The following is a 27,464-nucleotide window of genomic DNA, read 5'->3' on the forward strand; positions in this document are numbered from 1 at the left end:
GTCACCAAGGCTGGTGAGTTTGGATTCCAGCTTTCCGAGGCATCAGTTTGGCACCCAGATGGGACCCTCTCTGCTGGGCTGCAGGACCCAGTGAGGAACAGGACTCCCCAGGCACGCCCTGGGATTTCCCGCAGGGACTCCTCGCCCTGCCTGGCTCACTGTGGCAGCAGACCAGGACCATCCTCCCATTGTTAAGGTGTTCCTTTAACTTTATTTGAGCTCCTGGTTTGGTGGATGCCCATCTGTATCTGGTGTACTTGGGTATCTTGGCATTTGGTTTCTGGAGACCAGTCGTCTGGGGATACTGTAGGCAGTTGGGAGACATCCCAGGCGAGTGTCGTATCCCAGGTCACTAGTGCCTGATTGTATACACCTGGTTAGTAGCCTGTAAATGCTGCTAACAATCGGAATCTCCATAACTGTATTGAGTGAGCATTGTTCTGGTTTGGATTTATCATATAAAGATCTTGTGCAGTGTGACCGAGGCGTTTCCGTAATCACAAGGGGAGGGTGGAGTCCTGCTGCCACCTTCTGTCACAGCGTGCTGCTCTGCGGTCAGTGAGAGAGCTCCTGCCTGTCACAGGGAGACCAGGGTTTGATTCCCAACGCTGCAATTCTTGTGGAGTCTGATGACACTGTGATTAAAGTAACTAACACTGTGAAGCCAGCTGCTTTTCTCAGTGAAACTACAACCGAACCACTGGTACACGATTGCTTGGAGACTATGGAAGCTGTGTATTCTAGCAGACCTGATTTGAAGGAAGAACCTTTAGAAGGTGCCCAAGATTCCTGGTTCACAGGTAGCAGTAGTTTCGTCTGACAAGGAATCCCTAAGACTGGGTATGCAGTGACCACTACTGACCAGGTAAGAGAATCAAATCCTTTTCCTACTGGAACTTCAGCCCAAAAAGCAGAAATCAGTGCCCTCACCACAGCACTGGAACTTGCAGCAGGAAAAAGGATAAATATATGGACAGACTCCAAGAATGCTTTTGGAGTTGTGCTGCCCATGGAGCGATTTGGAAAGAATGTGAACTTTTAACAAGTCAAGGGAAACACATTAAGCATGCAGGAGAAATACTTCCCTTATTAGAAGCAGTACAGCCACCAGCCAGGGTTGCCATTCTGCACTGTCGGGGACATACCAAAAGTAACACTGATCCAGAAAAAGGTAACAGACTGGCCGATCATGAAGCTAAGCAGGCTGCAGAAAGGACATCTGGAAATCAAATTTTAACTCTGGTTGCAACCAGTAAAGACTATGAACTTGAATTATGTGATCAGGAAAATGTTAAATATTCTAAATCAGGTCAGGAATTCATGTCAGAACTTAAAGTACAAATCCCCTCTAAAGGATGGGCACTTTTAGAGGATGGAAGGATAATTAGACCCTCCAATTTCATTTGGAATTTGGTTAAGAAAGAACATGATAAAACCCATTGGGGAGCAGATGCTTTATAGGAATATTTAAGTCAAAAGTGGATAGGGAAAAATATGTGTACAACTGTCCAACAGATCACACAGCAATGTGCAGTGTGCTGAAGAAATCATCCTAATACAGGGAATCGAATAAAATGGGGTACGATTGGAAAGGGAAATACTCCTGGAGAAACCTGGCCAATTGATTTGTCTGAACTCCAAAGAAAAGGGGGTTATCCATACCTGTTGGCACTGATGGATACTTTTACTGGATGGCCAGAAGCTTTCCCTTGCAGAACTAACAAAGCAAGAGAAGTAACTAAGGTACTGCTAAATGAAAGAATACCTCGATTTGGGGTCATTGCATCAGATGGGGGATCACACCTGAGCCTGGGCACGTCAGGTGGCATCAGAGCGGGAAAAACAGCCCCATCTGGGGATGTGGATTCCAACTGAAGGGAACTCAATTGCTGCTCAATCGCAGAAACTACCAGGGAAAAGCTGACCCGGGAACGAGCGGGTGGGGGAGAAAGTTGACAGCGGGACGGGGGGAGGTGGGAGCGTGGAAACGGCGCCCGGTCCCGGCGCTGCCCCGGCTCCGAGCGCTCGCCCGGGGCTCAGCCCCGCTGGCCGGCAGGACCGCGCTGTGCGGCGCTGCGAGAAGCGGCCGAGAGAGCGCGGCCAGGGATGCGCTTATCCCCTGAGAGCAGGGCTGGGGACAGAGCGAAAGGGGCTCTGAGAGCCACCGGTGACAGGGGGCAGCTCCCGGGAAACACTGACCCTGGGAACAGAAACCCCGCTGGGGCTGATCAGGGGCTGTGACCCGCACAGCCACTTGCCCACCGACAGGATCCAACACGGGAGCCACTGGCTAAGGGACACATCCCGCCTTCCACAAGGCCCTGGAACACGCCTCTTGGTGCCATTCCTGGAAAGGACGGGAGATGGCGCTGGGAGCACGAGTTAAGGAAAGTCCCTCCAGGGATGGGAGAGCTGGGAGCTTGGCAGCTCGGGCTGACCCCTCCAGACAGCAGACCTAAAAACGGGGGCGTTTTCATCACTGAGCTCAAAGATTGTTTTTTCACTATTCCTCTACACCCTGATGATTAGGAAAAATTGCCTTTTCAGTCCCTGCTACAAACAAAAATGAACCCATGGAGAGGAATCATTGGGTGGTGCTCCCACAAGGCACGAAACATTCACCCACTGTGTGCCAGGCTCATGTACCCTGGGCACTGGCTCCAGTACGAAAAGCCCATCCTGATCTCATCTTCTCTCATGACATGGAGGAGAGGCTGATTGCAGGAAAAAACTTGAGCATTGACAGTTGGATTCATGAGTTCACAGGGCATTTGAAAAGCAAGGGGTTACAGATTGCTCCAGAGGAAATTCAAAAGAAGCCAGTGTGGAAATATCTGGGGTGGCAGATTGATAAAAGTACCATAACACCCCAAAAGATTGAGATCCCAGCTGAGGTCAGCACGGTAAATGATGTTCAAAAGCTGCTCGGAGATATTAACTGGGTTAGACCATTGTCTGGCATTGCAAATAGGGAACTGGAACCTTTAGTGGCATTGCTGAAGGGAGGAGGTGGTGCAGGAGCACCCAGAATCCTGTCAGAAGCAGCTGAAAAGGCCCTGGAAGTTATTAGTACCCATCGATGGGATTCTGACTGCTATTATAATGCAGGGGACTAATGACAAAGATCCCTTAAGGCTGTTAGAATGGGTGTTTTTGCCAGTGCAGCCAAAGGGAACTGTGACTCTGTGTTTGGAGGCGACAGCCCAGGTCAGTGTAAGAAGCCTTGAGGAACAGCACTGCCCTGCAAATAGCTTTATTAGACTGTGCAGGGGAAATGAAAGTGCATTACCCACCACACAGAATCTCTACAGTAGCACAGAACTGTCAAACAGAAGAAAAGCACTTGTTGTGTGGGTGTCAGTTTCGGGGTGTTACAGTATTTACTGATGGGGGAGGCAGAACTCAGAAGGCTGCAATGACATAGCAAGAGAATGGAGAAAGGCAGCATTTGATATTAAAAGGAGCCCCAGCCTCAGCTCAGCAGTTGGAGCTGCAGGCGGCTGTACAAGTGTTTGACAAGTGGAAAGCTGAACCGGTTCATACAGTCTGTGACTCCCTGTGTGTGGTGGGAATAGTGACCCGAATGGAACGGGCACTATTGAAAGGGGTTTCAGACCAGAGATTGTACAGGTTGGTTAAGGAATTCTGGCTCCTCCTGTCTAACCGACAGCATCAGTACTTTATTACCCATATTTGCAGCCCCACTGCACTAACTCAAGGTCTGGCAGAAGGCAATCAGAGAGCAGACAGGTTGGCAGCACCAGCGTGGGCTGCTCCCTCAGCAGAGCGCTGTGCACAGGCTCGGACATCACATGAATCCTTTCATCAGTCTGCCAGGGTGCTTCAGCGACAACACCACCTGTCAGTTGCTGAGGCTAAAGGGATTGTACAGTCGTGCCTGGACTGTCAGCAGTTCACCAGTGGCCTTGCCCCTGGTGTCAGTCCTCGTGGCACAGCCCCACTAGAAGCCTGGCAAATGGACGTTACCCACCTCCCAGAATTTGGAGGGCAAAAGTATGTCCGTGTTTGTCTAGAGCCCTTTTCTCTGGCAGTGTGGGGCTACTGCACAAAGGGGGATCTAGTAAACATGTCCAACGCCACGTGCGCTCTGCCACAGCAGCACCTGGGGTACCCCCTGAAATCAGACCCGACAGTGGCCCAGGATATACAGCACAGGCAACACAAACCTCCTGCCAGCTCTGGGGCATTCCCCATGTCACAGGGACACCGCACTCGCCCACAGGCCAGGCCATGGGGGAACGGAGGAATCAAACTCTCAAGCGTTTGCTTCACAAACAAAAAGGGGGAGGGAAGGACATCTCCCCAGCTGGGCGACTAAACAAAGCTCTTTCTCTTTTGAACCATTTAAGTCTGCCTCAGGACAGTTTGGCACCTCCAATGGTGAAACATGGAGTAGGTTTAAAAGGAGGTTTGGAAGGGATCAAAGAAAGTCAGTGTCAGGTGTTAGGAAGAAATGAAGTTACAGGTACTAACTTGGGGAAGGAGATCTGCCTGTGTCATTACAGATACGGGAACCAAGTGGGGACCAGCCAAGTGGATAAAGCTGTGCATCCAGAAGAAAGCAAGCCTGCAGGAACCAGGACCAGATCCTGACACCAGGAACTGAAGCCAAGTGTTCCAACTGCAGCCACGGTGGACTCAAGTTTTGTTCTGGGACATACTGAACTATTTAACAGTCTTTAAAATATGCCTGAAAATTAGTGAAATAGTGACTTCCCCACAGCCTAAGATCACTGACAATAATGGCTGCCTGTACCAGAAGAGAAGCTGCTGTAACCTACACCCAGACACTCCTGACACTCCTGACTGGCAAAGCAAACAAATACAACAGCAAAGGTAGCCAAGGCACTTGGCCACAGATGTGGATTCTGTGAGACCTGCCACCTCACAGAATCCTGCAGCAACTGATCTCCTGTTCCTGGCTCACGGACACGGCTGTCAAGATTCTGGTGGCACGTGCTGCAGGAATCTGTCTGACCACTCTCAGTCCATTCGTGCCAGCATTCAGAAATTAACAGATCAAACACAAAAGATACAACAAGAAAAAGGATTCTTTGCAGTTAATATATCTGCTAGCATGGAGTTCTTCCAAAGGGACACAAGGGATGCTGTCCATAGATTGCAATTACAAGTTTCCTCCTTCAGTAACGTAGTTAGACACAATCGGATGGCCTCAGATCTGCTGCTGGCCAAAGAAGGAGGTGTGTGCATGGTAATACATCAAAGCTGTTGTGCATACATAAGTCAGAAAAAAGAAATTGAAACAGATTTAAATAATATGTGGAAGCAAACAAAGATTCTTTACCGAGTAGCTCAAGATGATACACCCTGGGGATTTAAAGTAGTCTGGAATCAGCTCACTTCCTGGCTCCCAAACTTTGCCTGGCTCAAACAACTTTTCACATTTGTTATTTTGAGAAGTATTTTACTTTTACTTTCTTGTGTGGGGATTCCATGTTCTTTGTGGTGTTATAAACAGATCAGTGTAACATATGGGGATTGGAGAAGAAATAAAATAAGACGTGCCCTGAGTCCCAATCAAGCCCCACTATTCAGCTGCCTAAGCAGTGAGATAAAGGCAAGCATTTGAGGGTCCCCATTTGGCTTCAATGGAAAGCAGGAACCTGCCAGACATGCAGCAGGTGAAGAAGGCGCCTTGGTTGAGCCTGTACCAGGTTTTCCTGTTGGAAACACCTAATCCATAGATAAACAGGGGAGGGATTTCGGAGGGGAATATGGTATAAAAATGCTGTAAACTCTGACCCCAGATGTGCCTACTTTGCTCGGTCACCCTCTCTTGCAGGAAGGTATAATAAATTACTGCTTCACTAGTATGTCACTGTGAGTCCTTTCTTGGGACCTTTGGCATTTCTAACAAAGGGGAGTGAGCAAGCGGCGTGGTGGGCATTTGGCCTGTAGCCAGGGCAAAACCTCCACACACACCACCTTAATCCCACCCAAAGCACTGGGATTCATTCCAAGCTGCACACCCTTCTGCAGTTTCAGACACCCCACAGTTTCCCAAGGGACACCAAACCCCAGAAGAACCAGGGCTGTGAAATACCTCTGTCATGGGCGGCACCTGCTTGCAGCTGGTGTGGTTCCTGCCCGTCAGGATGTTCTGCAGGTGGCTGAGGGCTGAGGAAAGAACACACAGAACAGGGATTTACAACCACGGCTGAGCTTCCCACAAGCAAACTTCCAAAGCTAATTGCTGTAGTTCCCCTTCCAAGCCCCCGGGATCATCTCAGACACACACAGAGCCACCGCAGAGCATCCCCCGCCTCTCCCAGCCAAGGCACCGCTAATTCTCCTGCCACACTGGGATAATTCCCTTCTGAGAGCTCCGTGCAAGGACTCACACAGGGGACCTGGGAACACCTGTGGCACCTTACAGCCCGTCCCAGCCAGAGCTGCTGGAAAACCCCTTTGCAGCGGGAGAGCAGCTGAAGCACCTGATGCGGTTTCCCTGGCACCGCTTCACCCGCCATTCCCAGCGAGGGGTCGCTGAGGGAAACCGGGTCTCCCGCTCACATCGTGCCAGGACAGCCAGCAGCGCCTGCACAGGCACCTTCCTGCCCTGGCCCTGCGCTCTGCACGGCTGCTGGGAACTACTACTGGTGCAGCCGGTGTCTCTCTCCACCAGACGCTCCTTCTCCTCAGGGACACAGAAGCCACAGGCATGGGGTGGCCACCGCTGCCCACAGCATGGGGGCTGGAACAAGACGGATCTCTAAGGTCCTTTCTCACCCCACAACCATCCACCATCTCCTACTGGGAGCTCTGAGATACTGGCAACTGTTAACACCTGGGAAGGCATCCCTGTTTCTCCACAAGCCCTACGCCGGGACCCCTCTCCACCCGCTGTATCCCCTCACACACACACAGACACACACAGACAGACTGGCAGACAGAGACACAGACACAGACACAGGACCCCCCCCCCCACACACACACACACACAGACACACACAGACAGACTGGCAGACACAGACACAGACACCCCCACACACACACTCCTCTGCTCCTGCCCCACACATGCTCCCAGGGCCCGTTTCTTTTCAAATTCCCGCTTCACAGACGGAAAAGCCAACGGTGGGGGATGGCCGGGGGGGCGGGGGGGGGAGGGGGGTGTGTTTGCCAGGGGCGTTCTCGGGGCGGGGGGACACCCAGCTCCGCTCCCGCCCTGGGCTCTAAGGCCGAGGAGAGGCGGCCGAGGCGCCGCGCTCCGGGCTGGCTCGGAGGGGAGCGGGGGGAGAGGTCCCACAGGCTGCACCCCGAGAGGCCGCGGGGACTCGGGACGGGACGAGGCTCTCAGTGGCCGTACGGTCTTGGGGCGGCCTCTTGAGCGGCGGGGACCCCCGGCAGCCATTGGTACACGGACCCCGGCAGCCTGCGGTGGAAACGCGCCCATCCCGCGCGACGCCAGGCACGGCCCAGCCCGGCCGCCCCTCCCACGACCCTGCGGAGCAGCCCCTCCATGGGCTCCTACCGCTGCCTGTCAGGGGAGGGAGAGCCCAGGGAACCCAAGGGGCGGGGCCAGGGGCGGTCACGCTGCTCCCCCTCCCGCGGGCGGGGCCTCCCTCGCCAGCACCGGGCTGGGTGGGCTGGGCCGTGTCCATCCCCCCTCCCCCGGCTCTGCCTCCTGCTTCCCGGCCGGCCGGCCCCTCCTCCGGCTGGGCGGGACGCTTCCCTCTTCCCTCGCCTTCGGAAAGCCCCGGGCGGGGCTTCTGCGGGGAGCTCGGCGCCGAGCAGCCGCCGCCCGGGCCGTGCGTGGGCGCTGCGGGAGCTGCTGAGCTCTCCCCGGCGGTGCCGGAGCAGAGGGGCGGCTCTCTCCTCTCTCTCCCCCCCCAAACCGCGGGGTCCGTGGCCCGGGGGACGCAGGTGGGTGGGACCGGCCAGTGGCCAGGCCCCTGGGCAGGTTCCCCCTCCGGTCTCCTCCCCCCGGCTCAGCGGGTGAGAGGACGGAGGCTCCCGGGGCTTACCGAGCCCTTTGCTCAGCGCTCTCCCGGCGCTCGGGGCCGGTCTCCTCTCCCGCTCCCGCAGTACCGACCGGCTCAGCCATGGCCGAAGGCTCGACTGAGCGAGAGCGGCGGGTGGGCAGGACGCGTGTCCCGGGAAACGGAGCGGGGAGTCCGAAAGCGTTTAACGGCCCCGCCCGGGACTGGCCGGACCGGCTGCCCGGGCAACGGCGACGCGCGACCGGCCGCCGAACCCGCCGGGAATTGCCGAACCCACCGCCGGGAATTGCCGAGCCTGCCGGGAATTGCCGAACCCACCGGCCGGAAACGACCGAACCCACCGGGAATTGCCGAACCCACCGGCCGGGAACGGCCGAACCCAGCCAGGGCCCTTCTCGGCGCGGGGGCACCAGGAGCTGCAGAACGGAGCCGGGGGGGGGGGGGGGGGGGGGAAGAAATAAAACAGGAGCTCAGGAGCTCAGCGTGTGGAGCGAACGTTTGTGATCTGAGTACAGAGCAAACTGCACAGGCTGCTCCCACAGCACTGGTGTTAGAAATGCCAGTGGTCCTAGAGAAAGGTCTTGAGTTAGACACGTCAGTGAAACAGTCATTTCTTACACATTCTTGCCAGAGCGGGTGACCTAACAAAGTCGGCACACCTTTGGACAGAGTTTGTAGCACTTTTATACCATATCCTTATTCAAAAATCACTTTTATTCCTGGCAAGTTTTTTGGGTTGTTTGCTTTGTTTTTAAAGACATTTCCCCAAGTGTCAAAGTCACTCAAAGATTTCTTTAAGTGACTACAGATACCCCCTGACCACCGGGCTAGCTGGCTAGTGTCCCTATTATTCTTGTATCTCATGTGGGAATTAGTTCTTGCCTGGAAATGAATTCAGGTTCCAAAGAAAACCAGCTATTCAAAGCCAAAGGGATTCTGAAGGAGTAACTGATACTTGTTTCTGTTATTGGGCAACTCCAAACACAACTGCAAATAAACATCAACTTTCATTGTTGCTGCTTAAAAGCCTAAAGTATCTCTGGGAATAATGCCAATCAAAACAAAGAAGGTTTCTTGATGAAGGATAGTTTAAACTGCTTCACGAGTTTCCCATTGCACATTAAATGCTTTGTGCACCTAAAAAAGAAAAGAAGTAAAACCCACCCCAAACCATATTATCTCCAGCAGGGCCTTCAGAGCAAACAGAGAAGGAAGTTAAAACAGCAATAACAGGCGTGCAGCTATAAGGGTGCTATTTTTAATTTTCCTAAGCGCACAATAAAGAATAATCTTTATTACATTATATCACATAAACTGAGATACAATATTCCAAAAGGAAATACAGAAAATACATTTGGGGGGGGGGATTTAATTTAAAAAACAAAAAGAAAATGGATCAGAAATCAACTGCACAGCATGCAAATAACAGAGTAAAAACAATTCAGTACCTTATCTGGCCACCACTGCAAGTCTTCTCCTAAAGAAACAGGACTCTGAACAGGTTAAGGAATTCTGGCTCCTCCTGTCTAACCGACAGCATCAGTACTTTATTACCCATATTTGCAGCCACACTGCACTAACTCAAGGTCTGGCAGAAGGCGATGAGAGAGCAGACAGGTTGGCAGCACCAGCGTGGGCTGCTCCCTCAGCAGAGCGCTGTGCACAGGCTCAGACATCACATGAATCCTTTCATCAGTCTGCCAGGGTGCTTCAGTGACAACACCACCTGTCAGTTGCTGAGGCTAAAGGGATTGTACAGTCGTGCCTGGACTGTCAGCAGTTCACCAGTGGCCTTGCCCCTGGTGTCAGTCCTCGTGGCACAGGCCCACCAGAAGCCTGGCAAATGGACGTTACCCACCTCCCAGAATTTGGAGGGCAAAAGTATGTCCGTGTTTGTCTAGAGCCCTTTTCTCTGGCAGTGTGGGGCTACTGCACAAAGGGGGATCTAGTAAACATGTCCAACGCCACGTGCGCTCTGCCACAGCAGCACCTGGGGTACCCCCTGAAATCAGACCCGACAGTGGCCCAGGATATACAGCACAGGCAACACAAACCTCCTGCCAGCTCTGGGGCATTCCCCATGTCACAGGGACACCGCACTCGCCCACAGGCCAGGCCATGGGGGAACGGAGGAATCAAACTCTCAAGCGTTTGCTTCAGAAACAAAAAGGGGGAGGGAAGGACATCTCCCCAGCTGCTCGACTAAACAAAGCTCTTTCTCTTTTGAACCATTTAAGTCTGCCTCAGGACAGTTTGGCACCTCCAATGGTGAAACATGGAGTAGGTTTAAAAGGAGGTTTGGAAGGGATCAAAGAAAGTCAATGTCAGGTGTTAGGAAGAAATGAAGTTACAGGTACTAACTGGGGGAAGGAGATCTGCCTGTGTCATTACAGATACGGGAACCTAGTGGGGACCAGCCAAGTGGATAAAGCTGTGCATCCAGAAGAAAGCAAGCCTGCAGGAACCAGGACCAGATCCTGACACCAGGATCAGTCAAGTGTTCCAACTGCAGCCACGGTGGACTCAAGTTTTGTTCTGGGACATACTGAACTATTTGACAGTCTTTAAAATACGCCTGAAAATTAGTGAAACAGTGACTTCCCCACAGCCTAAGATCACTGACAATAATGGCTGCCTGTACCAGAAGAGAAGCTGCTGTAACCTACACCCAGACACTCCTGACACTCCTGACTGGCAAAGCAAACAAATACAACAGCAAAGGTAGCTAAGCCACTTGGCCACGGATGTGGATTCTGTGAGACCTGCCACCTCACAGAATCCTGCAGCAACTGATCTCCTGTTCCTGGCTCACAGACACGGCTGTCAAGATTCTGGTGGCACGTGCTGCAGGAATCTGTCTGACCACTCTCAGTCCATTCATGCCAGCATTCAGAAATTAACAGATCAAACACAAAAGATACAACAAGAAAAAGGATTCTTTGCAGTTAATATATCTGCTAGCATGGAGTTCTTCCAAAGGGACACAAGGGATGCTGTCCATAGATTGCAATTACAAGTTTCCTCCTTCAGTAACGTAGTTAGACACAATCGGATGGCCTCAGATCTGCTGCTGGCCAAAGAAGGAGGTGTGTGCATGGTATTATAACAAAGCTGTTGTGCATACATAAGTCAGAAAAAAGAAATTGAAACAGATTTAAATAATATGTGGAAGCAAACAAAGATTCTCTACCGAGTAGCTCAAGATGATACACCCTGGGGATTTAAAGTAGTCTGGAATCAGCTCACTTCCTGGCTCCCAAACTTTGCCTGGCTCAAACAACTTTTCACATTTGTTATTTTGAGAAGTATTTTACTTTTACTTTCTTGTGTGGGGATTCCATGTTCTTTGTGGTGTTATAAACAGACAAGTATAACATATGGGGATTGGAGAAGAAATAAAATAAGACGTGCCCTGAGTCCCAATCAAGCCCCGCTATTCAGCTGCCTAAGCAGTGAGATAAAGGCAAGCATTTGAGGGTCCCCATTTGGCTTCAATGGAAAGCAGGAACCTGCCAGACATGCAGCAGGTGAAGAAGGCGCCTTGGTTGAGCCTGTACCAGGTTTTCCTGTTGGAAACACCTAATCCATAGATAAACAGGGGAGGGATTTCGGATGGGAATATGGTATAAAAATGCTGTAAACTCTGACCACAGGTGTGCCTACTTTGCTCGGTCACCCTCTCTTGCAGGAAGGTATAATAAATTACTGCTTCACTAGTATGTCACTGCGAGTCCTTTCTTGGGACCTTTGGCATTTCTAACAAAGGGGAGTGAGCAAGCGGCGTGGTGGGCATTTGGCCTGTAGCCAGGGCAAAACCTCCACCCACACCACCTTAATCCCACCCAAAGCACTGGGATTCATTCCAAGCTGCACACCCTTCTGCAGTTTCAGACACCCCACAGTTTCCCAAGGGACACCAAACCCCAGAAGAACCAGGGCTGTGAAATACCTCTGTCATGGGCGGCACCTGCTTGTAGCTGTTGAGCTTCCTGCCCATCAGGATGTTCTGCAGGTGGCTGAGGGCTGAGGAAAGAACACACAGAACAGGGATTTACAACCACGGCTGAGCTTCCCACAAGCAAACTTCCAAAGCTAATTGCTGTAGTTCCCCTTCCAAGCCCCCTGGGATCATCTCAGACACACACAGAGCCACCACAGAGCATCCCCCGCCTCTCCCAGCCAAGGCACCGCTAATTCTCCTGCCACACTGGGATAATTCCCTTCTGAGAGCTCCGTGCAAGGACTCACACAGGGGACCTGGGAACACCTGTGGCACCTTACAGCCCGTCCCAGCCAGAGCTGCTGGAAAACCCCTTTGCAGCGGGAGAGCAGCTGGAGCACCTGACGCGGCTTCCCTGGCACCGCTTCGCCCGCCATTCCCAGCGAGGGGTCGCTGAGGGAAACCGGGTCTCCCGCTCACATCGTGCCAGGACAGCCAGCAGCGCCTGCACAGGCACCTTCCTGCCCTGGCCCTGCGCTCTGCACGGCTGCTGGGAACTACTACTGGTGCAGCCAGTGTCTCTCTCCACAAGACGCTCCTTCTCCTCAGGGACACAGAAGCCACAGGCATGGGGTGGCCACCGCTGCCCACAGCATGGGGGCTGGAACAAGACGGATCTCTAAGGTCCTTTCTCACCCCACAACCATCCACCATCCCTTACTGGGAGCTCTGAGATACTGGCAACTGTTAACACCTGGGAAGGCATCCCTGTTTCTCCACACGCCCTACGCCGGGACCCCTCTCCACCCGCTGTATCCCCTCACACACACACAGACACACACAGACAGACTGGCAGACACAGACACAGACACAGACACCCACACACACACACTCCTCTGCTCCTGCCCCACACATGCTCCCAGGGCCCGTTTCTTTTCAAATTCCCGCTTCACAGACGGAAAAGCCAACGGTGGGGGATGGCCGGGGGGGCGGGGGGGGGAGGGGGGTGTGTTTGCCAGGGGCGTTCTCGGGGCGGGGGGACACCCAGCTCCGCTCCCGCCCTGGGCTCTAAGGCCGAGGAGAGGCGGCCGAGGCGCCGCGCTCCGGGCTGGCTCGGAGGGGAGCGGGGGGAGAGGTCCCACAGGCTGCACCCCGAGAGGCCGCGGGGACTCGGGACGGGACGAGGCTCTCAGTGGCCGTACGGTCTTGGGGCGGCCTCTTGAGCGGCGGGGACCCCCGGCAGCCATTGGTACACGGACCCCGGCAGCCTGCGGTGGAAACGCGCCCATCCCGCGCGACGCCAGGCACGGCCCAGCCCGGCCGCCCCTCCCACGACCCTGCGGAGCAGCCCCTCCATGGGCTCCTACCGCTGCCTGTCAGGGGAGGGAGAGCCCAGGGAACCCAAGGGGCGGGGCCAGGGGCGGTCACGCTGCTCCCCCTCCCGCGGGCGGGGCCTCCCTCGCCAGCACCGGGCTGGGTGGGCTGGGCCGTGTCCATCCCCCCTCCCCCGGCTCTGCCTCCTGCTTCCCGGCCGGCCGGCCCCTCCTCCGGCTGGGCGGGACGCTTCCCTCTTCCCTCGCCTTCGGAAAGCCCCGGGCGGGGCTTCTGCGGGGAGCTCGGCGCCGAGCAGCCGCCGCCCGGGCCGTGCGTGGGCGCTGCGGGAGCTGCTGAGCTCTCCCCGGCGGTGCCGGAGCAGAGGGGCGGCTCTCTCCTCTCTCTCCCCCCCCAAACCGCGGGGTCCGTGGCCCGGGGGACGCAGGTGGGTGGGACCGGCCAGTGGCCAGGCCCCTGGGCAGGTTCCCCCTCCGGTCTCCTCCCCCCGGCTCAGCGGGTGAGAGGACGGAGGCTCCCGGGGCTTACCGAGCCCTTTGCTCAGCGCTCTCCCGGCGCTCGGGGCCGGTCTCCTCTCCCGCTCCCGCAGTACCGACCGGCTCAGCCATGGCCGAAGGCTCGACTGAGCGAGAGCGGCGGGTGGGCAGGACGCGTGTCCCGGGAAACGGAGCGGGGAGTCCGAAAGCGTTTAACGGCCCCGCCCGGGACTGGCCGGACCGGCTGCCCGGGCAACGGCGACGCGCGACCGGCCGCCGAACCCGCCGGGAATTGCCGAACCCACCGCCGGGAATTGCCGAGCCTGCCGGGAATTGCCGAACCCACCGGCCGGAAACGACCGAACCCACCGGGAATTGCCGAACCCACCGGCCGGGAACGGCCGAACCCAGCCAGGGCCCTTCTCGGCGCGGGGGCACCAGGAGCTGCAGAACGGAGCCGGGGGGGGGGGGGGGGGGGGGGAAGAATTAAAACAGGAGCTCAGGAGCTCAGCGTGTGGAGCGAACGTTTGTGATCTGGGTACAGAGCAAACTGCACAGGCTGCTCCCACAGCACTGGTGTTAGAAATGCCAGTGGTCCTAGAGAAAGGTCTTGAGTTAGACACGTCAGTGAAACAGTCATTTCTTACACATTCTTGCCAGAGCGGGTGACCTAACAAAGTCGGCACACCTTTGGACAGAGTTTGTAGCACTTTTATACCATATCCTTATTCAAAAATCACTTTTATTCCTGGCAAGTTTTTTGGGTTGTTTGCTTTGTTTTTAAAGACATTTCCCCAAGTGTCAAAGTCACTCAAAGATTTCTTTAAGTGACTACAGATACCCCCTGACCACCGGACTAGCTGGCTAGTGTCCCTATTATTCTTGTATCTCATGTGGGAATTAGTTCTTGCCTGGAAATGAATTCAGGTTCCAAAGAAAACCAGCTATTCAAAGCCAAAGGGATTCTGAAGGAGTAACTGATACTTGTTTCTGTTATTGGGCAACTCCAAACACAACTGCAAATAAACATCAACTTTCATTGTTGCTGCTTAAAAGCCTAAAGTATCTCTGGGAATAATGCCAATCAAAACAAAGAAGGTTTCTTGATGAAGGATAGTTTAAACTGCTTCACGAGTTTCCCATTGCACATTAAATGCTTTGTGCACCTAAAAAAGAAAAGAAGTAAAACCCACCCCAAACCATATTATCTCCAGCAGGGCCTTCAGAGCAAACAGAGAAGGAAGTTAAAACAGCAATAACAGGCGTGCAGCTATAAGGGTGCTATTTTTAATTTTCCTAAGCGCACAATAAAGAATAATCTTTATTACATTATATCACATAAACTGAGATACAATATTCCAAAAGGAAATACAGAAAATACATTTGGGGGGGGGGATTTAATTTAAAAAACAAAAAGAAAATGGATCAGAAATCAACTGCACAGCATGCAAATAACAGAGTAAAAACAATTCAGTACCTTATCTGGCCACCACTGCAAGTCTTCTCCTAAAGAAACAGGACTCTGAACAGGTTAAGGAATTCTGGCTCCTCCTGTCTAACCGACAGCATCAGTACTTTATTACCCATATTTGCAGCCACACTGCACTAACTCAAGGTCTGGCAGAAGGCGATGAGAGAGCAGACAGGTTGGCAGCACCAGCGTGGGCTGCTCCCTCAGCAGAGCGCTGTGCACAGGCTCAGACATCACATGAATCCTTTCATCAGTCTGCCAGGGTGCTTCAGTGACAACACCACCTGTCAGTTGCTGAGGCTAAAGGGATTGTACAGTCGTGCCTGGACTGTCAGCAGTTCACCAGTGGCCTTGCCCCTGGTGTCAGTCCTCGTGGCACAGGCCCACCAGAAGCCTGGCAAATGGACGTTACCCACCTCCCAGAATTTGGAGGGCAAAAGTATGTCCGTGTTTGTCTAGAGCCCTTTTCTCTGGCAGTGTGGGGCTACTGCACAAAGGGGGATCTAGTAAACATGTCCAACGCCACGTGCGCTCTGCCACAGCAGCACCTGGGGTACCCCCTGAAATCAGACCCGACAGTGGCCCAGGATATACAGCACAGGCAACACAAACCTCCTGCCAGCTCTGGGGCATTCCCCATGTCACAGGGACACCGCACTCGCCCACAGGCCAGGCCATGGGGGAACGGAGGAATCAAACTCTCAAGCGTTTGCTTCAGAAACAAAAAGGGGGAGGGAAGGACATCTCCCCAGCTGCTCGACTAAACAAAGCTCTTTCTCTTTTGAACCATTTAAGTCTGCCTCAGGACAGTTTGGCACCTCCAATGGTGAAACATGGAGTAGGTTTAAAAGGAGGTTTGGAAGGGATCAAAGAAAGTCAATGTCAGGTGTTAGGAAGAAATGAAGTTACAGGTACTAACTGGGGGAAGGAGATCTGCCTGTGTCATTACAGATACGGGAACCTAGTGGGGACCAGCCAAGTGGATAAAGCTGTGCATCCAGAAGAAAGCAAGCCTGCAGGAACCAGGACCAGATCCTGACACCAGGATCAGTCAAGTGTTCCAACTGCAGCCACGGTGGACTCAAGTTTTGTTCTGGGACATACTGAACTATTTGACAGTCTTTAAAATACGCCTGAAAATTAGTGAAACAGTGACTTCCCCACAGCCTAAGATCACTGACAATAATGGCTGCCTGTACCAGAAGAGAAGCTGCTGTAACCTACACCCAGACACTCCTGACACTCCTGACTGGCAAAGCAAACAAATACAACAGCAAAGGTAGCTAAGCCACTTGGCCACGGATGTGGATTCTGTGAGACCTGCCACCTCACAGAATCCTGCAGCAACTGATCTCCTGTTCCTGGCTCACAGACACGGCTGTCAAGATTCTGGTGGCACGTGCTGCAGGAATCTGTCTGACCACTCTCAGTCCATTCATGCCAGCATTCAGAAATTAACAGATCAAACACAAAAGATACAACAAGAAAAAGGATTCTTTGTAGTTAATATATCTGCTAGCATGGAGTTCTTCCAAAGGGACACAAGGGATGCTGTCCATAGATTGCAATTACAAGTTTCCTCCTTCAGTAACGTAGTTAGACACAATCGGATGGCCTCAGATCTGCTGCTGGCCAAAGAAGGAGGTGTGTGCATGGTATTATAACAAAGCTGTTGTGCATACATAAGTCAGAAAAAAGAAATTGAAACAGATTTAAATAATATGTGGAAGCAAACAAAGATTCTCTACCGAGTAGCTCAAGATGATACACCCTGGGGATTTAAAGTAGTCTGGAATCAGCTCACTTCCTGGCTCCCAAACTTTGCCTGGCTCAAACAACTTTTCACATTTGTTATTTTGAGAAGTATTTTACTTTTACTTTCTTGTGTGGGGATTCCATGTTCTTTGTGGTGTTATAAACAGACAAGTATAACATATGGGGATTGGAGAAGAAATAAAATAAGACGTGCCCTGAGTCCCAATCAAGCCCCGCTATTCAGCTGCCTAAGCAGTGAGATAAAGGCAAGCATTTGAGGGTCCCCATTTGGCTTCAATGGAAAGCAGGAACCTACCAGACATGCAGCAGGTGAAGAAGGCGCCTTGGTTGAGCCTGTACCAGGTTTTCCTGTTGGAAACACCTAATCCATAGATAAACAGGGGAGGGATTTCGGATGGGAATATGGTATAAAAATGCTGTAAACTCTGACCACAGGTGTGCCTACTTTGCTCGGTCACCCTCTCTTGCAGGAAGGTATAATAAATTACTGCTTCACTAGTATGTCACTGCGAGTCCTTTCTTGGGACCTTTGGCATTTCTAACAAAGGGGAGTGAGCAAGCGGCGTGGTGGGCATTTGGCCTGTAGCCAGGGCAAAACCTCCACCCACACCACCTTAATCCCACCCAAAGCACTGGGATTCATTCCAAGCTGCACACCCTTCTGCAGTTTCAGACACCCCACAGTTTCCCAAGGGACACCAAACCCCAGAAGAACCAGGGCTGTGAAATACCTCTGTCATGGGCGGCACCTGCTTGTAGCTGTTGAGCTTCCTGCCCATCAGGATGTTCTGCAGGTGGCTGAGGGCTGAGGAAAGAACACACAGAACAGGGATTTACAACCACGGCTGAGCTTCCCACAAGCAAACTTCCAAAGCTAATTGCTGTAGTTCCCCTTCCAAGCCCCCTGGGATCATCTCAGACACACACAGAGCCACCACAGAGCATCCCCCGCCTCTCCCAGCCAAGGCACCGCTAATTCTCCTGCCACACTGGGATAATTCCCTTCTGAGAGCTCCGTGCAAGGACTCACACAGGGGACCTGGGAACACCTGTGGCACCTTACAGCCCGTCCCAGCCAGAGCTGCTGGAAAACCCCTTTGCAGCGGGAGAGCAGCTGGAGCACCTGACGCGGCTTCCCTGGCACCGCTTCGCCCGCCATTCCCAGCGAGGGGTCGCTGAGGGAAACCGGGTCTCCCGCTCACATCGTGCCAGGACAGCCAGCAGCGCCTGCACAGGCACCTTCCTGCCCTGGCCCTGCGCTCTGCACGGCTGCTGGGAACTACTACTGGTGCAGCCAGTGTCTCTCTCCACAAGACGCTCCTTCTCCTCAGGGACACAGAAGCCACAGGCATGGGGTGGCCACCGCTGCCCACAGCATGGGGGCTGGAACAAGACGGATCTCTAAGGTCCTTTCTCACCCCACAACCATCCACCATCCCTTACTGGGAGCTCTGAGATACTGGCAACTGTTAACACCTGGGAAGGCATCCCTGTTTCTCCACACGCCCTACGCCGGGACCCCTCTCCACCCGCTGTATCCCCTCACACACACACAGACACACACAGACAGACTGGCAGACACAGACACAGACACCCACACACACACACTCCTCTGCTCCTGCCCCACACATGCTCCCAGGGCCCGTTTCTTTTCAAATTCCCGCTTCACAGACGGAAAAGCCAACGGTGGGGGATGGCCGGGGGGGCGGGGGGGGGAGGGGGGTGTGTTTGCCAGGGGCGTTCTCGGGGCGGGGGGACACCCAGCTCCGCTCCCGCCCTGGGCTCTAAGGCCGAGGAGAGGCGGCCGAGGCGCCGCGCTCCGGGCTGGCTCGGAGGGGAGCGGGGGGAGAGGTCCCACAGGCTGCACCCCGAGAGGCCGCGGGGACTCGGGACGGGACGAGGCTCTCAGTGGCCGTACGGTCTTGGGGCGGCCTCTTGAGCGGCGGGGACCCCCGGCAGCCATTGGTACACGGACCCCGGCAGCCTGCGGTGGAAACGCGCCCATCCCGCGCGACGCCAGGCACGGCCCAGCCCGGCCGCCCCTCCCACGACCCTGCGGAGCAGCCCCTCCATGGGCTCCTACCGCTGCCTGTCAGGGGAGGGAGAGCCCAGGGAACCCAAGGGGCGGGGCCAGGGGCGGTCACGCTGCTCCCCCTCCCGCGGGCGGGGCCTCCCTCGCCAGCATCGGGCTGGGTGGGCTGGGCCGTGTCCATCCCCCCTCCCCCGGCTCTGCCTCCTGCTTCCCGGCCGGCCGGCCCCTCCTCCGGCTGGGCGGGACGCTTCCCTCTTCCCTCGCCTTCGGAAAGCCCCGGGCGGGGCTTCTGCGGGGAGCTCGGCGCCGAGCAGCCGCCGCCCGGGCCGTGCGTGGGCGCTGCGGGAGCTGCTGAGCTCTCCCCGGCGGTGCCGGAGCAGAGGGGCGGCTCTCTCCTCTCTCTCCCCCCCCAAACCGCGGGGTCCGTGGCCCGGGGGACGCAGGTGGGTGGGACCGGCCAGTGGCCAGGCCCCTGGGCAGGTTCCCCCTCCGGTCTCCTCCCCCCGGCTCAGCGGGTGAGAGGACGGAGGCTCCCGGGGCTTACCGAGCCCTTTGCTCAGCGCTCTCCCGGCGCTCGGGGCCGGTCTCCTCTCCCGCTCCCGCAGTACCGACCGGCTCAGCCATGGCCGAAGGCTCGACTGAGCGAGAGCGGCGGGTGGGCAGGACGCGTGTCCCGGGAAACGGAGCGGGGAGTCCGAAAGCGTTTAACGGCCCCGCCCGGGACTGGCCGGACCGGCTGCCCGGGCAACGGCGACGCGCGACCGGCCGCCGAACCCGCCGGGAATTGCCGAACCCACCGCCGGGAATTGCCGAGCCTGCCGGGAATTGCCGAACCCACCGGCCGGAAACGACCGAACCCACCGGGAATTGCCGAACCCACCGGCCGGGAACGGCCGAACCCAGCCAGGGCCCTTCTCGGCGCGGGGGCACCAGGAGCTGCAGAACGGAGCCGGGGGGGGGGGGGGGGGGGGGGGGAAGAATTAAAACAGGAGCTCAGGAGCTCAGCGTGTGGAGCGAACGTTTGTGATCTGGGTACAGAGCAAACTGCACAGGCTGCTCCCACAGCACTGGTGTTAGAAATGCCAGTGGTCCTAGAGAAAGGTCTTGAGTTAGACACGTCAGTGAAACAGTCATTTCTTACACATTCTTGCCAGAGCGGGTGACCTAACAAAGTCGGCACACCTTTGGACAGAGTTTGTAGCACTTTTATACCATATCCTTATTCAAAAATCACTTTTATTCCTGGCAAGTTTTTTGGGTTGTTTGCTTTGTTTTTAAAGACATTTCCCCAAGTGTCAAAGTCACTCAAAGATTTCTTTAAGTGACTACAGATACCCCCTGACCACCGGACTAGCTGGCTAGTGTCCCTATTATTCTTGTATCTCATGTGGGAATTAGTTCTTGCCTGGAAATGAATTCAGGTTCCAAAGAAAACCAGCTATTCAAAGCCAAAGGGATTCTGAAGGAGTAACTGATACTTGTTTCTGTTATTGGGCAACTCCAAACACAACTGCAAATAAACATCAACTTTCATTGTTGCTGCTTAAAAGCCTAAAGTATCTCTGGGAATAATGCCAATCAAAACAAAGAAGGTTTCTTGATGAAGGATAGTTTAAACTGCTTCACGAGTTTCCCATTGCACATTAAATGCTTTGTGCACCTAAAAAAGAAAAGAAGTAAAACCCACCCCAAACCATATTATCTCCAGCAGGGCCTTCAGAGCAAACAGAGAAGGAAGTTAAAACAGCAATAACAGGCGTGCAGCTATAAGGGTGCTATTTTTAATTTTCCTAAGCGCACAATAAAGAATAATCTTTATTACATTATATCACATAAACTGAGATACAATATTCCAAAAGGAAATACAGAAAATACATTTGGGGGGGGGGATTTAATTTAAAAAACAAAAAGAAAATGGATCAGAAATCAACTGCACAGCATGCAAATAACAGAGTAAAAACAATTCAGTACCTTATCTGGCCACCACTGCAAGTCTTCTCCTAAAGAAACAGGACTCTGAACAGGTTAAGGAATTCTGGCTCCTCCTGTCTAACCGACAGCATCAGTACTTTATTACCCATATTTGCAGCCACACTGCACTAACTCAAGGTCTGGCAGAAGGCGATGAGAGAGCAGACAGGTTGGCAGCACCAGCGTGGGCTGCTCCCTCAGCAGAGCGCTGTGCACAGGCTCAGACATCACATGAATCCTTTCATCAGTCTGCCAGGGTGCTTCAGTGACAACACCACCTGTCAGTTGCTGAGGCTAAAGGGATTGTACAGTCGTGCCTGGACTGTCAGCAGTTCACCAGTGGCCTTGCCCCTGGTGTCAGTCCTCGTGGCACAGGCCCACCAGAAGCCTGGCAAATGGACGTTACCCACCTCCCAGAATTTGGAGGGCAAAAGTATGTCCGTGTTTGTCTAGAGCCCTTTTCTCTGGCAGTGTGGGGCTACTGCACAAAGGGGGATCTAGTAAACATGTCCAACGCCACGTGCGCTCTGCCACAGCAGCACCTGGGGTACCCCCTGAAATCAGACCCGACAGTGGCCCAGGATATACAGCACAGGCAACACAAACCTCCTGCCAGCTCTGGGGCATTCCCCATGTCACAGGGACACCGCACTCGCCCACAGGCCAGGCCATGGGGGAACGGAGGAATCAAACTCTCAAGCGTTTGCTTCAGAAACAAAAAGGGGGAGGGAAGGACATCTCCCCAGCTGCTCGACTAAACAAAGCTCTTTCTCTTTTGAACCATTTAAGTCTGCCTCAGGACAGTTTGGCACCTCCAATGGTGAAACATGGAGTAGGTTTAAAAGGAGGTTTGGAAGGGATCAAAGAAAGTCAATGTCAGGTGTTAGGAAGAAATGAAGTTACAGGTACTAACTGGGGGAAGGAGATCTGCCTGTGTCATTACAGATACGGGAACCTAGTGGGGACCAGCCAAGTGGATAAAGCTGTGCATCCAGAAGAAAGCAAGCCTGCAGGAACCAGGACCAGATCCTGACACCAGGATCAGTCAAGTGTTCCAACTGCAGCCACGGTGGACTCAAGTTTTGTTCTGGGACATACTGAACTATTTGACAGTCTTTAAAATACGCCTGAAAATTAGTGAAACAGTGACTTCCCCACAGCCTAAGATCACTGACAATAATGGCTGCCTGTACCAGAAGAGAAGCTGCTGTAACCTACACCCAGACACTCCTGACACTCCTGACTGGCAAAGCAAACAAATACAACAGCAAAGGTAGCTAAGCCACTTGGCCACGGATGTGGATTCTGTGAGACCTGCCACCTCACAGAATCCTGCAGCAACTGATCTCCTGTTCCTGGCTCACAGACACGGCTGTCAAGATTCTGGTGGCACGTGCTGCAGGAATCTGTCTGACCACTCTCAGTCCATTCATGCCAGCATTCAGAAATTAACAGATCAAACACAAAAGATACAACAAGAAAAAGGATTCTTTGTAGTTAATATATCTGCTAGCATGGAGTTCTTCCAAAGGGACACAAGGGATGCTGTCCATAGATTGCAATTACAAGTTTCCTCCTTCAGTAACGTAGTTAGACACAATCGGATGGCCTCAGATCTGCTGCTGGCCAAAGAAGGAGGTGTGTGCATGGTATTATAACAAAGCTGTTGTGCATACATAAGTCAGAAAAAAGAAATTGAAACAGATTTAAATAATATGTGGAAGCAAACAAAGATTCTCTACCGAGTAGCTCAAGATGATACACCCTGGGGATTTAAAGTAGTCTGGAATCAGCTCACTTCCTGGCTCCCAAACTTTGCCTGGCTCAAACAACTTTTCACATTTGTTATTTTGAGAAGTATTTTACTTTTACTTTCTTGTGTGGGGATTCCATGTTCTTTGTGGTGTTATAAACAGACAAGTATAACATATGGGGATTGGAGAAGAAATAAAATAAGACGTGCCCTGAGTCCCAATCAAGCCCCGCTATTCAGCTGCCTAAGCAGTGAGATAAAGGCAAGCATTTGAGGGTCCCCATTTGGCTTCAATGGAAAGCAGGAACCTGCCAGACATGCAGCAGGTGAAGAAGGCGCCTTGGTTGAGCCTGTACCAGGTTTTCCTGTTGGAAACACCTAATCCATAGATAAACAGGGGAGGGATTTCGGATGGGAATATGGTATAAAAATGCTGTAAACTCTGACCACAGGTGTGCCTACTTTGCTCGGTCACCCTCTCTTGCAGGAAGGTATAATAAATTACTGCTTCACTAGTATGTCACTGCGAGTCCTTTCTTGGGACCTTTGGCATTTCTAACAAAGGGGAGTGAGCAAGCGGCGTGGTGGGCATTTGGCCTGTAGCCAGGGCAAAACCTCCACCCACACCACCTTAATCCCACCCAAAGCACTGGGATTCATTCCAAGCTGCACACCCTTCTGCAGTTTCAGACACCCCACAGTTTCCCAAGGGACACCAAACCCCAGAAGAACCAGGGCTGTGAAATACCTCTGTCATGGGCGGCACCTGCTTGTAGCTGTTGAGCTTCCTGCCCATCAGGATGTTCTGCAGGTGGCTGAGGGCTGAGGAAAGAACACACAGAACAGGGATTTACAACCACGGCTGAGCTTCCCACAAGCAAACTTCCAAAGCTAATTGCTGTAGTTCCCCTTCCAAGCCCCCTGGGATCATCTCAGACACACACAGAGCCACCACAGAGCATCCCCCGCCTCTCCCAGCCAAGGCACCGCTAATTCTCCTGCCACACTGGGATAATTCCCTTCTGAGAGCTCCGTGCAAGGACTCACACAGGGGACCTGGGAACACCTGTGGCACCTTACAGCCCGTCCCAGCCAGAGCTGCTGGAAAACCCCTTTGCAGCGGGAGAGCAGCTGGAGCACCTGACGCGGCTTCCCTGGCACCGCTTCGCCCGCCATTCCCAGCGAGGGGTCGCTGAGGGAAACCGGGTCTCCCGCTCACATCGTGCCAGGACAGCCAGCAGCGCCTGCACAGGCACCTTCCTGCCCTGGCCCTGCGCTCTGCACGGCTGCTGGGAACTACTACTGGTGCAGCCAGTGTCTCTCTCCACAAGACGCTCCTTCTCCTCAGGGACACAGAAGCCACAGGCATGGGGTGGCCACCGCTGCCCACAGCATGGGGGCTGGAACAAGACGGATCTCTAAGGTCCTTTCTCACCCCACAACCATCCACCATCCCTTACTGGGAGCTCTGAGATACTGGCAACTGTTAACACCTGGGAAGGCATCCCTGTTTCTCCACACGCCCTACGCCGGGACCCCTCTCCACCCGCTGTATCCCCTCACACACACACAGACACACACAGACAGACTGGCAGACACAGACACAGACACAGACACCCCCACACACACACTCCTCTGCTCCTGCCCCACACATGCTCCCAGGGCCCGTTTCTTTTCAAATTCCCGCTTCACAGACGGAAAAGCCAACGGTGGGGGATGGCCGGGGGGGCGGGGGGGGGAGGGGGGTGTGTTTGCCAGGGGCGTTCTCGGGGCGGGGGGACACCCAGCTCCGCTCCCGCCCTGGGCTCTAAGGCCGAGGAGAGGCGGCCGAGGCGCCGCGCTCCGGGCTGGCTCGGAGGGGAGCGGGGGGAGAGGTCCCACAGGCTGCACCCCGAGAGGCCGCGGGGACTCGGGACGGGACGAGGCTCTCAGTGGCCGTACGGTCTTGGGGCGGCCTCTTGAGCGGCGGGGACCCCCGGCAGCCATTGGTACACGGACCCCGGCAGCCTGCGGTGGAAACGCGCCCATCCCGCGCGACGCCAGGCACGGCCCAGCCCGGCCGCCCCTCCCACGACCCTGCGGAGCAGCCCCTCCATGGGCTCCTACCGCTGCCTGTCAGGGGAGGGAGAGCCCAGGGAACCCAAGGGGCGGGGCCAGGGGCGGTCACGCTGCTCCCCCTCCCGCGGGCGGGGCCTCCCTCGCCAGCACCGGGCTGGGTGGGCTGGGCCGTGTCCATCCCCCCTCCCCCGGCTCTGCCTCCTGCTTCCCGGCCGGCCGGCCCCTCCTCCGGCTGGGCGGGACGCTTCCCTCTTCCCTCGCCTTCGGAAAGCCCCGGGCGGGGCTTCTGCGGGGAGCTCGGCGCCGAGCAGCCGCCGCCCGGGCCGTGCGTGGGCGCTGCGGGAGCTGCTGAGCTCTCCCCGGCGGTGCCGGAGCAGAGGGGCGGCTCTCTCCTCTCTCTCCCCCCCCAAACCGCGGGGTCCGTGGCCCGGGGGACGCAGGTGGGTGGGACCGGCCAGTGGCCAGGCCCCTGGGCAGGTTCCCCCTCCGGTCTCCTCCCCCCGGCTCAGCGGGTGAGAGGACGGAGGCTCCCGGGGCTTACCGAGCCCTTTGCTCAGCGCTCTCCCGGCGCTCGGGGCCGGTCTCCTCTCCCGCTCCCGCAGTACCGACCGGCTCAGCCATGGCCGAAGGCTCGACTGAGCGAGAGCGGCGGGTGGGCAGGACGCGTGTCCCGGGAAACGGAGCGGGGAGTCCGAAAGCGTTTAACGGCCCCGCCCGGGACTGGCCGGACCGGCTGCCCGGGCAACGGCGACGCGCGACCGGCCGCCGAACCCGCCGGGAATTGCCGAACCCACCGCCGGGAATTGCCGAGCCTGCCGGGAATTGCCGAACCCACCGGCCGGAAACGACCGAACCCACCGGGAATTGCCGAACCCACCGGCCGGGAACGGCCGAACCCAGCCAGGGCCCTTCTCGGCGCGGGGGCACCAGGAGCTGCAGAACGGAGCCGGGGGGGGGGGGGGGGGGGGGGAAGAATTAAAACAGGAGCTCAGGAGCTCAGCGTGTGGAGCGAACGTTTGTGATCTGGGTACAGAGCAAACTGCACAGGCTGCTCCCACAGCACTGGTGTTAGAAATGCCAGTGGTCCTAGAGAAAGGTCTTGAGTTAGACACGTCAGTGAAACAGTCATTTCTTACACATTCTTGCCAGAGCGGGTGACCTAACAAAGTCGGCACACCTTTGGACAGAGTTTGTAGCACTTTTATACCATATCCTTATTCAAAAATCACTTTTATTCCTGGCAAGTTTTTTGGGTTGTTTGCTTTGTTTTTAAAGACATTTCCCCAAGTGTCAAAGTCACTCAAAGATTTCTTTAAGTGACTACAGATACCCCCTGACCACCGGACTAGCTGGCTAGTGTCCCTATTATTCTTGTATCTCATGTGGGAATTAGTTCTTGCCTGGAAATGAATTCAGGTTCCAAAGAAAACCAGCTATTCAAAGCCAAAGGGATTCTGAAGGAGTAACTGATACTTGTTTCTGTTATTGGGCAACTCCAAACACAACTGCAAATAAACATCAACTTTCATTGTTGCTGCTTAAAAGCCTAAAGTATCTCTGGGAATAATGCCAATCAAAACAAAGAAGGTTTCTTGATGAAGGATAGTTTAAACTGCTTCACGAGTTTCCCATTGCACATTAAATGCTTTGTGCACCTAAAAAAGAAAAGAAGTAAAACCCACCCCAAACCATATTATCTCCAGCAGGGCCTTCAGAGCAAACAGAGAAGGAAGTTAAAACAGCAATAACAGGCGTGCAGCTATAAGGGTGCTATTTTTAATTTTCCTAAGCGCACAATAAAGAATAATCTTTATTACATTATATCACATAAACTGAGATACAATATTCCAAAAGGAAATACAGAAAATACATTTGGGGGGGGGGATTTAATTTAAAAAACAAAAAGAAAATGGATCAGAAATCAACTGCACAGCATGCAAATAACAGAGTAAAAACAATTCAGTACCTTATCTGGCCACCACTGCAAGTCTTCTCCTAAAGAAACAGGACTCTGAACAGGTTAAGGAATTCTGGCTCCTCCTGTCTAACCGACAGCATCAGTACTTTATTACCCATATTTGCAGCCACACTGCACTAACTCAAGGTCTGGCAGAAGGCGATGAGAGAGCAGACAGGTTGGCAGCACCAGCGTGGGCTGCTCCCTCAGCAGAGCGCTGTGCACAGGCTCAGACATCACATGAATCCTTTCATCAGTCTGCCAGGGTGCTTCAGTGACAACACCACCTGTCAGTTGCTGAGGCTAAAGGGATTGTACAGTCGTGCCTGGACTGTCAGCAGTTCACCAGTGGCCTTGCCCCTGGTGTCAGTCCTCGTGGCACAGGCCCACCAGAAGCCTGGCAAATGGACGTTACCCACCTCCCAGAATTTGGAGGGCAAAAGTATGTCCGTGTTTGTCTAGAGCCCTTTTCTCTGGCAGTGTGGGGCTACTGCACAAAGGGGGATCTAGTAAACATGTCCAACGCCACGTGCGCTCTGCCACAGCAGCACCTGGGGTACCCCCTGAAATCAGACCCGACAGTGGCCCAGGATATACAGCACAGGCAACACAAACCTCCTGCCAGCTCTGGGGCATTCCCCATGTCACAGGGACACCGCACTCGCCCACAGGCCAGGCCATGGGGGAACGGAGGAATCAAACTCTCAAGCGTTTGC

At 54.4% G+C, this 27,464-nt stretch overlaps 1 long non-coding RNA gene across 1 annotated transcript in view; it reads right to left on the reverse strand.

Annotated features, from left to right (window-relative positions):
• The window catches only part of LOC311204677, a 308,506-nt gene that overhangs the window by 9,218 nt on the left and 271,824 nt on the right, over positions 1-27,464 (reverse strand). Inside the window, exon 2 of the long non-coding RNA XR_014618088.1 lies at positions 6,086-6,159. This is a non-coding gene — a long non-coding RNA (uncharacterized lncRNA). The remainder of the gene's footprint in view (positions 1-6,085; positions 6,160-27,464) is intronic.

Source organism: Gallinula chloropus (assembly GCF_964237585.1).
Source record: "Gallinula chloropus genome assembly, contig: HAP1_SCAFFOLD_145, whole genome shotgun sequence".
In the NCBI taxonomy this organism is placed as follows: domain Eukaryota; kingdom Metazoa; phylum Chordata; class Aves; order Gruiformes; family Rallidae; genus Gallinula; species Gallinula chloropus.